Source organism: Lissotriton vulgaris, chromosome 9 (genome assembly GCF_964263255.1).
Source record: "Lissotriton vulgaris chromosome 9, aLisVul1.2, whole genome shotgun sequence".
NCBI lineage: Eukaryota > Metazoa > Chordata > Amphibia > Caudata > Salamandridae > Lissotriton > Lissotriton vulgaris.
In genome coordinates this window covers 894,339,792-894,351,179 of record NC_141697.1, presented here as the reverse complement: position 1 = coordinate 894,351,179, position 11,388 = coordinate 894,339,792, and the positions used below count along the sequence as shown (strand labels likewise).

The window sequence follows — 11,388 nt, the reverse complement described above, 5'->3', positions numbered from 1 at the left end:
TGTACTGTGCAAAAGTCTGAACTAAGAGTGCGGCCTAATTCACATCAACCCAAATAGGGAGACAATCTGAACTCCCTTTATCTCACTCTAGACTTGCTTTAACCACACCGGTGCTCTGATGTAGCGGTTAGTGACGGGTTGTTATCGAAAGTGCCATTCTCAAGGCAGCTGGGTACAAAGTTTGTGCATAACATTTGATTTTAACTCCTTCCTTCAATGCCAGTTTCAAACAAGTCTTCAGACTTGAGGAGACAATGAAATTCAATAAGGTAGATCCTGTACTTCAAAGATTGAGACCCAGCCCAGAGAAATTAAGTCATCATGGTTTTTATTTCCACCACATACAAAAGTTCAACCTAATTCTTGGAGCGTACAGAAATAAAACACAAACAATTGACAGTATTGTTGTAGTGCACTTCATTTACACACACAATCTACCAGCCCGCATAACAGAAAATATCCTGCAGTGCTGTTCATCCAAGCGGCACAGAGAATGTAATTTCTAAAAAGGAAAAACATACTACTCTTATAGGAAACGAATCAGTCTGTAGAAACAGATAGCGACCTTTACACGTGTGTGCAATCTGGCGCAAAGTGGCAACAGCAGTCATCTGCACCAATCAGTTACAAACGTATAACCTGTTAAAAATTTCCAAAAAGTTGAATGCAACATTTTAACAGTTCTTATCGTGAATGGTTTATCCAACAGATTCTAAAAACCTTCAAAAATATATATATAATAGCTCAGCTCCTGAACAGCTAGGCGTCTTAAACATGCGTAAAAGAACCACCAGGGAAGTTTTCTTTCAACTAACAGTACCACAATGCAACAGGGTGGGAGGTCTCACTCTGTTCATGTCATACAGAAGCAATTAAATCCTATTTTGAAACAAATGAGTTGCACATTTTCCGATTGGGTTGAGTAATGGTGTTGAGGAACGATTGTTAGAAGGGTGGCGAGTTCCATTGCAAGCAAAGTTCAAAACGTGTGTAGCCTCTTTCACGGCGACATGCTGCAAGATGCTTCGGGAGAGTGCAGTGCCCCGCAGGACATTTCAGCCGTCCCCGTCATGAAGTGCTCGGCCAAGGTGAAGGAAGCGAAGACGGACTGAACTGTGGAGCAAGAAATAAAGGCATCATGAGCAGTGTCCACCTAGATTCTAGATTGCCATTTCACTAAATCCTAGTTGTTGCGGGTGTGACGTCACATGCTTAAAGTCTCACCTTTGGTGATAACACAAACCTTCGGCTCTCAATTTAGAATGCTAGAGACAGGTATTTTTTATTTTTAAACAAATTTGGTTTTACAGTACATACTACATACTTTTAATTTGATGCACAATACAAATACACTTACCAACTTGCATCTTCACTTACGAAGCTGATGTTAAAGGAACATCTATTCACGTTTTACATAAAGAAAGCTTTAACCTCATCTCGCCTCTTCCTCCTTTGTATTGTGCTATTCTGCCACAGATGCATCAAAGAGGAGGAAGAGATGAGCCACTTTTTCAGCATGAAATGTAGGCCCTTTACAAGGGCTTCCTCCCGTTTAGTGTGAGTCTTAAAAGGCTTCCATGTTCTTCCAAATGTGTTCGGTCTATAAGGTACCCGTACAGGAAGCTTCAACATGGCATAGAAATATTCCTAATTTAAACCCATCATTGACCCACGGGTGGCAGCTTCTGACTGCCAAATAATAAATGAAGCCAATTTGCCTAATGTGGTCATTGGGTAATTATGTTCCGCATTGAGGGCTCTAAACAGTATTGTGGTAGGATCGAACACCAACTCAACTCCAGTTAGCTTCAATTCTGGCTAATACTTCTTTCCATCCAACAACTTTGTATTTGATCTGAGCGCATGGCCACCATATATGGATCATCGTTCCCAGCTCGCCAGAGACCCGTCAACACGGGTCCCATCTGCCAAACATAGCGGTCACTCTCACTGGCGTGAAGCTCCGCCTGGTCGGAATTTTATATACATTTTTTTAATGCTGTGTACAAATTGACAAGTCGCAGCGGAGCCATATGTGGTCATAGCCAAGAGATTTCACTACGTTGACCTCTTATGCTATGGGTTTCCTTATTGGTAGTGAGTCATGGACTCAATTATATAAACCTGAACGTCCCCCTCTTTGGTTATTATAAAAAAAAGTGTTCCACAGATTCATCATTTTCTCCATCTTTTGGACCGCTCTGGTTCCCAGCCCATGTGGCCCAAATTAAGCTCAAAGTGTAAGCTGCTGTTTGTATACATTGTTCCTTGCCGAGTAGTTCTCCTGCTTGAACAATTTTCCCCTTCGGCATGGATTAGAATTATTCAATTTTCTGAAGGCTTTAATCAGCCATACCTGGCTTGAAGTAAAAGTTAAGAACTATTGGTGTCATAGGAGATGGAAATGTTACTCCATCGTTCCATCAAGCAACAGACAGATCTAAAGGAACCCTTGTGGCTCTTAGAATAGTAAGCTATGGTAGATTAGTGTACAGTAACAACATTTTGTATTGAAGCGGAGTAGTTGAATAAGCCTGGTCCACTTATTTAAAGGGGGTGGGGCTTGTGGTCTAACATGCCAATCCAGATCGGGCAGAGATGTGCCGCTAACAAATAACGACCTATGTTGAGAAATAGAAGACGTCCTCATTTTCGGATTTCATAAGTGTTGTATGCAGTTGTGCCTTATTTCAAATAAACGTTTATAGTTGAAGTATTTAAATTTGTCTTTTTGGGAAATTTCTATGGTAGAGTTTGAGTTTTATATAACAACTGAGGTAGGAAAATAATTTTGAGTGTAAAGCCTAAAAAAGCATGCACTTGCGCATTAGTCTCGTTTGCGAGACAGTGTAGTTAACAAAAAGGACTTCGATCCCGCCAGTTGCTTACTATTTGTTTGCTGGTAGGTCACTATTTTATAGCCTCGTAATTCGTCAAGGCCGGCCTAACATTTCTAAAATGATGCATTACCACAATTGTGCAGTGCACCCAAATCCAATACAACCCACCCCAATCCACCCCACCCCAACTTGCCAGACTCTGCACTCTTCCACAACACCGCACTCCTAGTAATGTGTTTTGCCATGTTGTACACCAAGGTCAATAGCTCTTGTAAAGGCGAGACCTAATGGCTTTGTAAATGCTCGTTATACTATTGAGCTTGCCAAGCTGGAAGATTCCTAGTATGCCCAGTCTATACAAAGCCTTGCATAGAATATCTAGAATCTGGTAAATTCTGTTAAGAGCTCTTTTATTTAATGTGTAAGAAAGACTGCTAAATTATCAGCCCAATCGCCCATTCAAACCCCTTCTTTAATAGCAGGAGTTCTCCCTGTGTTGCTGTCCGTTACTTTAATTTCCTGTGACTTATTATACATTTTAAAGACTGAAACCGTGGAAAGTGATAGAGTTCCTCAATTAATGCCAGAAGCATATATACATATGGAAATTACGATTTTTGCAGGATCACCCCCAAGGTTTGACTGATGCTACTGGTATTTCGACACAGTGCACTGAGAAAGGCTAATCAGACCTCCTAGTCAGTGTAAGGACCTTTAGAAGTATGCATTTAATTGGCTTATACCCAATTCGTATATCATGACTTACTCATAAGTCCCTAGTATATGTACCTAGGGTACCCAGGGCCTGCAAGTCAAAAGTGTCCCACTAGGGCTGCAGCCCTTAAAGTGCCACCCTCATCAGACAACATGCAAACCACTGCAGACTGGTACAGCTTTAACACTGCTAACTCAACTTTAAGCCCAAATCTTCCCTTTTAATATATACACGTCTCCCCTACAGCAAGCCTATCGTGTCCTAAGGCAGGGTGCTATATATTATTAGGTAGGACAAATATTCACATCAGTCAAGACATGTTCTATAACATTAATGACATCATCCAATGAGTTAGTTTGTGTCATAGTTTACCTAGGAGGTAGGTACCATAATACTGCTCTACCCAATTATTTACAACATGTGTCCAGCTAATAGATGCGTTTAGAAAACACATGCTTCCAATGCGTCATGTGTGTAGCTATATTGAGCATGTTCTAAATTTTTGTATTCAGGAGTAATTGTCTACAGGTGACAGTTGATGACTTGTAACAAATATGTTGGACACGTTTTTTGGGTCTACAGAGAAAGTTTCAGGGCAAAGTCATCATCCAGTGTGTGTTAGTTTGTTTTATACTTTGCATAGGGCAGGCAGGTATCATCCTAGGTCTGTACCTAGTTTTGTACAACCACTTTGCTGCCAAAAAGGGGCAAGTGCTTACAAAAGGTTTATGCTCCAAATGGGTCATTGGGATGAGAAGGTATTGAGCACGTTATGAATGTCTGTGTACAAGACTAATCTTGTGTGTAGACTGGCACACAAGTTTTTTTCTTTTGAATTTCTTTTTGTAACAGTGCATTGATTGTATGTAGTAAATACTAAGTATTGTAAACACCGTTGAGTATTTTAAGGGAATCATCTCAGCATGATATTTTCTATATAGGAGACAACTGGTTGCACCAGGTACTTACACCTTTACATAATCTTGCTAAGCCATAACACTTTCAGCAGAGTATAAAGGGTGTGGGTAGTAGGACATTTAGCACCCTCAAATTGGGCGATTACAGTGAGCAGTCTCTCTGTGAAGAGGTTTTGTATAGAGTTAACACTGTTCTCAGTAGATACTGCATAATAATCTGTGGTATATTCCTCATGAGAGTTTTGTTGCCTGCAAACACTGTGGTACAGGGTAAACTGTCTGCATAGTGCACACACTGTTTATCATTCCCACTTTTCTACTAATGTCTGTTTTTTTCGCACAAGAGGTTCGCTAGCTTTGAAGGGTTTGATAAACGCTAAAGGCTGACCCTGGTAGGGTATTAGTTAAGTAACAAGACTTGAATGTCTGGAGAAAGTTGTTTTTCTCTAAACAGTTGTATATAGATTGGGGTTACACATCTAAATGGTGTTGCTTGTCACCATGAGCTGTGTTACCCATGAAGTGTATTGTGTAGAGTCAATACTGCACATAGCAGGAACATGCTTCTCCTGAGGGTTTGTATGTGATATGGCATTAATTATGCTTCATATTATTGTGAGTTGTGAGAAAGTGGCTCTATATATACTGGACTAGAAGTAAGTATAGAGTGTATAGAGTCCACCAACCCCAGAGGTATAACAGAGGTTAAAGTCAGAACTGAACTTACTCTCCAAAGTGGTAGCTTGGTCGAGCAGTAAGGCAGTACCAGAGGACAGTGTAAAGCATTTGTTGTACACACTCAGTCAGCCAAAGGTTTCACACACTCAAGAGCTGAACTCCAGGCCAATTGTTTGTATATCCAAAGATATAGTTGTTTTATTTTTAGAACCAGCAGTTATAAAAATAACCTTTTCTCGATATAAGTATTCTCCTGTAGTTACTTTGCAAGGAAGCAATAAGGGTTGTGCACACAATAGTTACAGTATAAACAGTAAGCAACACAGTTCTGAAACAGTCTAGCATGGAGTTCAATGGGTTTTTCATCGATAAGTACAGTTGATTACTCTATGGATTACTTTGGTAGCTCCAGGACTAGATCTGAGAATCAATCCGGGGGTCTAAGCTGAAACCAGATTAGCAAAACCGTTTTAGTTACTGTGAGGTATTTTCAGGAATATAAAGCAGTTTTAAAAGTTCACACTTAGAAACTTTTCAAGGTAAATCTGACAATGTTATTCAATGGGAGGAAATTCAGGTTGCAGGTGAAGTACGATTGCGTTACTTTTGTAACCCAGCACTAATCTCCTAGGGCCAGCACTGGGGGCTTAACTCAAAACAGGTAGATAATTGCGTTTCGGTATTTCGTACAATTTTTAAAGAATATTTGCAGTTTTTCAAAAGTAGACACTTAGAAGAAATTTCATAGAAAAGCAGGCAATGGGTTTCTATGGAGAAAATATAGATTACTAGTAAACCCGCTAGGGATTACTTTTGCGGTTCAGTACTGGGCTGAAAGGTACAGTACTGGCTTCTCTCCTGATCACAGGTGAGTAATTCGGAATTGGGACTTTGGCTGATTTTATAGGAATATTTTCAGTTTTCAAAACTTCACACTTAGAAAATGTTAGAGTCAAAATGGGTCAATGTTATCCAATGGCAGTTAAGTGAGTTACCGGTTTCCAGGCGAGCACTTGGTTGGTGAGGTTAAGGTTCTGGGCATAGACTCAGGGGTCCCCCAGGGTCAGGTAAGTACAGTTAGTTCAGACTCAGCGGCACAGGGGCGGCCGGGTGCAGAGGTAGGTAGGCCCAATGGTATCTAATGAGGGAAAGGGGGCCTTCAGTTGGTGGCTGCTGGCTAGCCGGCCACGCTGTTCTGGGAGCTGGGCTCCAGGTAACTTGCTCAGGGCAAGGGGGTGGGGGCAGTAGGATAGGACAAAGAGGACACAGCCAGCGGCACTTCGGCGGCTGGGTGCAGGGTGCTTTTGAGCCGTCAGGCGCTCAATGTTATCCAATGAGTATCCTGAAAAGGGAACAAAGGCTGCAGGCTCGGGGACGGAGACGCTCCAGGGGTGACCAGCACTTCGAGAGGTAAGTTGGGATGTTGGAGCACAGGTAGGTACCCCAAAGGGAGGTACAGGAGGGCGTCGGATAAGCTTACCCTCAGCTGGTCGCGGTTGGGGTGGCCCCTGGTTCGGAGTCTGCAGGCGTCGGCTGGTTCTTTGAGAAGGGTCTTTGTACACTGGACTTAGGGTCCCAGTTGGCGGTGGGACGTCCTTGTGGTCTTGGTTTGGGTTGGCCCGGCCTGGGCTTGGCTGGTGCAGAGTGGGCTGGTCCGGAGCTTCCTGGCTGGCACCAGGTGGGTTGTTGCAGCAGAGCCTCTGCTGTAGGAAGTCCCAAACTTCGAGAGGGTCAAGGCAGGCAGGTCCTCTGGGTGTCCCAAGGTTGCTGTCCGCAGAGGTCGCCGGGATTAGGCAGGAGCAGGTTCCAGGATCAACAGGCCGGTAGGGCTGGGGCCAAGTCAGTTGTTGTCCTGTTAGCAGCTGCGCGGCGGGTCTTCTTGATCTTTTTGGTATCTGGTTCTTTGGAAGGTTCAGGGAGCCCTTAAATACTACATTTAGGGGAGTTACAGGTAGGGCAAGGGCAGGGACCAATGGGTCCCTGTCCTGGGGTGAGCACACTCCCTAGCCTGCTCCTCTCCTGTGGGAGGGGGGCAGGAGCCTAGCTGGGATTGGGCAGGACTCCCCATCTACAAGATGACTGGAGCCCAGGGTCGTGCTTCACCTCGCCTCCTCCACCTGAGAGGTGGAGTTGGCACAGGATGGCACATCCCCTTCCGGACATAGTTTTTCCTGCCAGTCTTCCCGCCAAAGTGGGGGTAGAACTGGTGGGAGGCTGGTTGCTGGGTACAGCAAATGGTCTGGAGAAGCTCTGAGGCGGTAGGCCTTTGAAGCTTCCCCCGGTCCATCCTGGGGGAGGAGACATAGCACCTCGCACAGGATGTGCTTTGTTGCAGGCCCAGGAGAGCGGGGGCTCTCCACCCAGGGGTCCAGCAACATGTCTGCTGTGTGGCAGCCTCTGCAGCCACTCAGCCCAGACGTGGATTGTAGGTCCGGGTCTTGGAGGGCATCTCTAAGACACCCTCTCGCACATGTTACATTAAATCCCACACTGGCATCAGTGCGGGTTTAATGTGCTGAGAAATATGGTACCAAACTGGTCAGTCTTCAGTGTAGCCATTATGGTGCTGTGGAGTTCATAATGCACCATATACTCTTAAATGGCATCACTGCACTTACAGTGCCCAGGAATGGCCCTGGGTACTGTAGGGGCACAGGGCTCATGCGCCTGGGCACAGGGCTCATGTGCCTGTGCCCTCACCTCTGGCATAGGACACCCAGCTAGAGGGGAGACTGAAGTATGCCAGGGCAGTGGGTTCTGTGGGCATGGCACACAGGGATGTGTGCCAGGCCGACTCTTGTTTTAGTTCTGTACTTAGGCACTCAGCCTGCAAATGCAGTGTGTGGGTGCCAGGGTACAGGGCCCCTGAGGGTGGCACAATCAGTGATGCAGCCCTCAGTGGTCTTCCCTGGGCACCTAGGGTACCATTTACTAGGGGCTGACAGGTGGCCAGAGGTGCCAATTGGGTTTTAGTTTCAACACCGTTTTAGGGAAGGAACACAGGCCCTGGGTACCTGGTTGGCAGGAACCAGGGCACACTCAGTCAAAGCGCATCAGCAGTTCCGAAAAAAGCAGGGGCATACCAATGCAAGAAAGATGGCACTTTCTCACAACAGTACGTTCGAGAAAGGGTCGAAATAGTACCTATAACCTTAAATTTTACACAAACAATCCACCACAAAGCAGTTACAACTCTGTTCACCAGGAACAAAGGTTTATTTTTTCATAAGTGAAACATTCATTAGATGCTCTTGTCCCAATTGCTTATACTGGTTGTAACCTCCATGAAAGGAAGACAAGCTGCAGCCTCGAACTCCACGAAAAGGCTGTCTTTAAATTGTAGGGTGCCTAATGCCTTGCTGTGTCCGTATCCTTGTTTATTGCTTGTAGAGCATCAATTTGTTGGGCAAAGAGGGGTTCGTAATCATAAGTTTTATCGATGACTTTAGTTTGCACCTCCTGGAGAAAAGAAGTAGCTCTCCGCCATCTCGGTTGTCTTTGTACTGCAGCCCCAGCCAAATTACGGAAACCGGTCGATAGAAACATTTACAGCACAATCCATTATCCCCGCTGAGATCCTTTCTGACTATATGTATATGTTTAGCGGTCTGAGGTCTAGAATAGGCCTTAGAGAGCCGTCCTTCTTTGGGATAAGAAAGTATAGGGAGTTAACTCCCTTGTTTTGTTGGTGCAGAGGAACTGGTTCTATTGCACTTTTTTCTAGCAAGGATATTACTTCTTGCTTTAGCAGTGATAGATATGGGACATTGGACGCTGTTTGGGTGGTATGTTTGGGGGGGGGGGTAGAGGTTAGTTCTAGACAGTAACCTGATTGAATAATTTGTAGCACCCACCTGTCTGATGTGATGTTGGTCCAGGCAGGAAGGAATTGTTGTAGTCTTCCCCCCCCCCCCACAGGAGTGGAATGGTGGGGAGGGAAGCAGAGGAAAATCACTGGGTAGGGGTGGAGGCAGAGCAAGAGTTGTTAGTTTTGCCCCTGCCCTGGTTACCCCTATAACCCCCTCTTTGGTAGCCCTTAGTGAATGTGGATTGACTAGGGGTTTTATAGGAAGGGGAGGGGCTATCGGAGGCGTAGCCTCTTGTGTTGCTTCTATATGATGAGCGACAAAAAGAACGTCTGGGAGCTTGCAATTGCAAGGCTCCCATAGATTTGGCTGTGTCAGTGTCTATTTTTCATTTTCTCTAAAGATACATCGACATTATGGCCAAATAGGTGTTTCTCATCAAATGGCTGATTGAGGATGGGATTTTGCACTTCAGATTTAAAACCTGAATTAGAACATTGGAATGTTGGGAGCTCCATTGCAGACAATGGAGTGCTCTCTGCTTCTACGGGCCGGTAAAGGCCCGCAGAGCAACATTCCAATGTTCTACAAAGGCTTCTCGAAGTTAGAGGGGATTTATATCCCCTTGAGCTTCGAGAACCCTCTGTTTAATTTGTTAGAACATTCTGCCCTCTAGTGGCAGAATTTTCTTATAGCCCTTCGTAGCAGGGCTATACGGCTATTAAAGTCCCGCTGTTTCGTTAAAGTCCCTCGCCTTCGGCTCGGGCCTTTAACGATTCAGCTGGCCTTTAATAGCCAGTATAGCCCGCTACGGCAGGCTATAAGTCTATAATACGTAGCCACTAGTATTAATTGCCCTTGAGGCAGCATCTGCGGCATCTAGGGCACAACAAATGGAAGTATTGGTGATATTTTTACCTTCCTGTATGAATTCATTGGCCCGGGTTTTATATTTATCTGGTAGATGCTGCATTATGGATTCTAGTTCATCATAATGTGCCCTGTCATATTTTGCCAATAGCACTTGAGTATTGGCAATGCGCCATAGGTTAGCTGCCTGTGAAACTGTGCGCTTACCAGAGGCGTCAAGGAGTTTAGCTTATCTGGTGGTGAGGCCTCACCTGATGCATTAGATACTACTAAAGAATCTAGTGGTGCTGGACTTCTAATGTAAACTGGATCTGTAGGGGAAACTTTGTATTTCTCATTGCGAGGGTTGAGGACCCGAGCCCTGACAGGATCTTTAAATACCTCTGTTGTGTGCTTAATGACCCCTTTAAGCATTGGCAGAAAGGCAGCTGACCTTTGTGTATTATCAAAAGTGTCCAATAGGAAATCTTCCTCCACAGTATCGGTGTGCAAGTCAACCCCATGATACTGGGCAGCTCTCTGGACTAGTAGGGTAAAACCTATTGTGTGCTCTGGTGGGGAAGGCCTGGAAGGATATGCATCGTCTTGGGGGACGTAAGGCACATCAGGGGTGTTATAATCATTCCATGGACTAGGTGACTGAGCGGGACTATTGGTCCCGACTGGGTCATGTGCACCCCCACCTGTGTCAGAGTCTGTATCTACATCATCTGGGTTAGTGGATGGTGTGGGTGAATGAAGTGGTGGAGGTGGTGTAGTGGGAGGAATAGTATGGGGAGGTGGTAGAGAAGGGACCCTTAATGGAGAGGTTGCAATATCTCTTCTTTGAAGGAGGAGGAGCAGCCGCCTCTAGTGGTCTCTTCTTGGAGCCAAGAGCTAGTTGGCCAGTATTGGGATCCTTTACAAGAGTCTTTTGAGTAGGAGCTGGTGTAAAAAGCTCTTCTGTGTAGGGCGGGTCCTTCGGCGTCTAAGTTTCCAGTTCGATGTTTTTTTAGCACCGACTCAGTAGCTGGTCTAGAGTCTTTTGGCTTAGAAGTAGGACCTTTCGAAATGTCTTACCGGAACGTGTTTTTTCGGTTCCGGGTGTATTTTCGGCTCCGAAGCGTGCGAGTCAGGACCTTTAGGTGTTTTTTTACTCTGCTCCAAGTGCGGTTTTGGCATAGATGACCTGGTGCCAGTCTTCGGCACCGGGTGCTTAGGTGTCGGAGCAGTGGTCGGCATGGTGGAGGAAGATGGCTTTTTCTTCTGTATGGGATTGGCACTGGAAATAGGCTGTCCCGAGCCAGAGCCGCCTAAAGGCTTAGTAGGCTTCTTTGCCGGGCCCGAAGGCAGGGCGTGGGAAGCAGTCTAAGTGTGCACCCAGGCCCGAAGGGGAGGGTGTGACCAAAGCCTTTTTTGAGGGTGTCGAGGAAGGGTTGGGGGTCGACTGTCTTACTTACGACCAGTTGAGCTGGAGTGATGTCCTCGATGTCTGAGTCTTCGACGTCTGAGTCTTCGGCATAAGAGGAGCTGGCACTTTCTTTGGCCCGCTGGTGTTCTGGCACGTCGACGCCCTCTTCAAA

At 45.4% G+C, this 11,388-nt stretch overlaps 1 long non-coding RNA gene across 3 annotated transcripts in view; it reads right to left on the bottom strand.

Moving 5' to 3' along the window:
* Window positions 1-311: 311 nt before the first annotated feature.
* The window catches only part of LOC147692455 (uncharacterized), a 115,914-nt gene continuing 104,837 nt past the window's right edge, over window positions 312-11,388 (bottom strand). For all 3 annotated transcript variants that reach the window (XR_015300033.1, XR_015300035.1, XR_015300034.1), the window contains one exon: window positions 312-1,113. This is a non-coding gene — a long non-coding RNA (uncharacterized LOC147692455). The remainder of the gene's footprint in view (window positions 1,114-11,388) is intronic.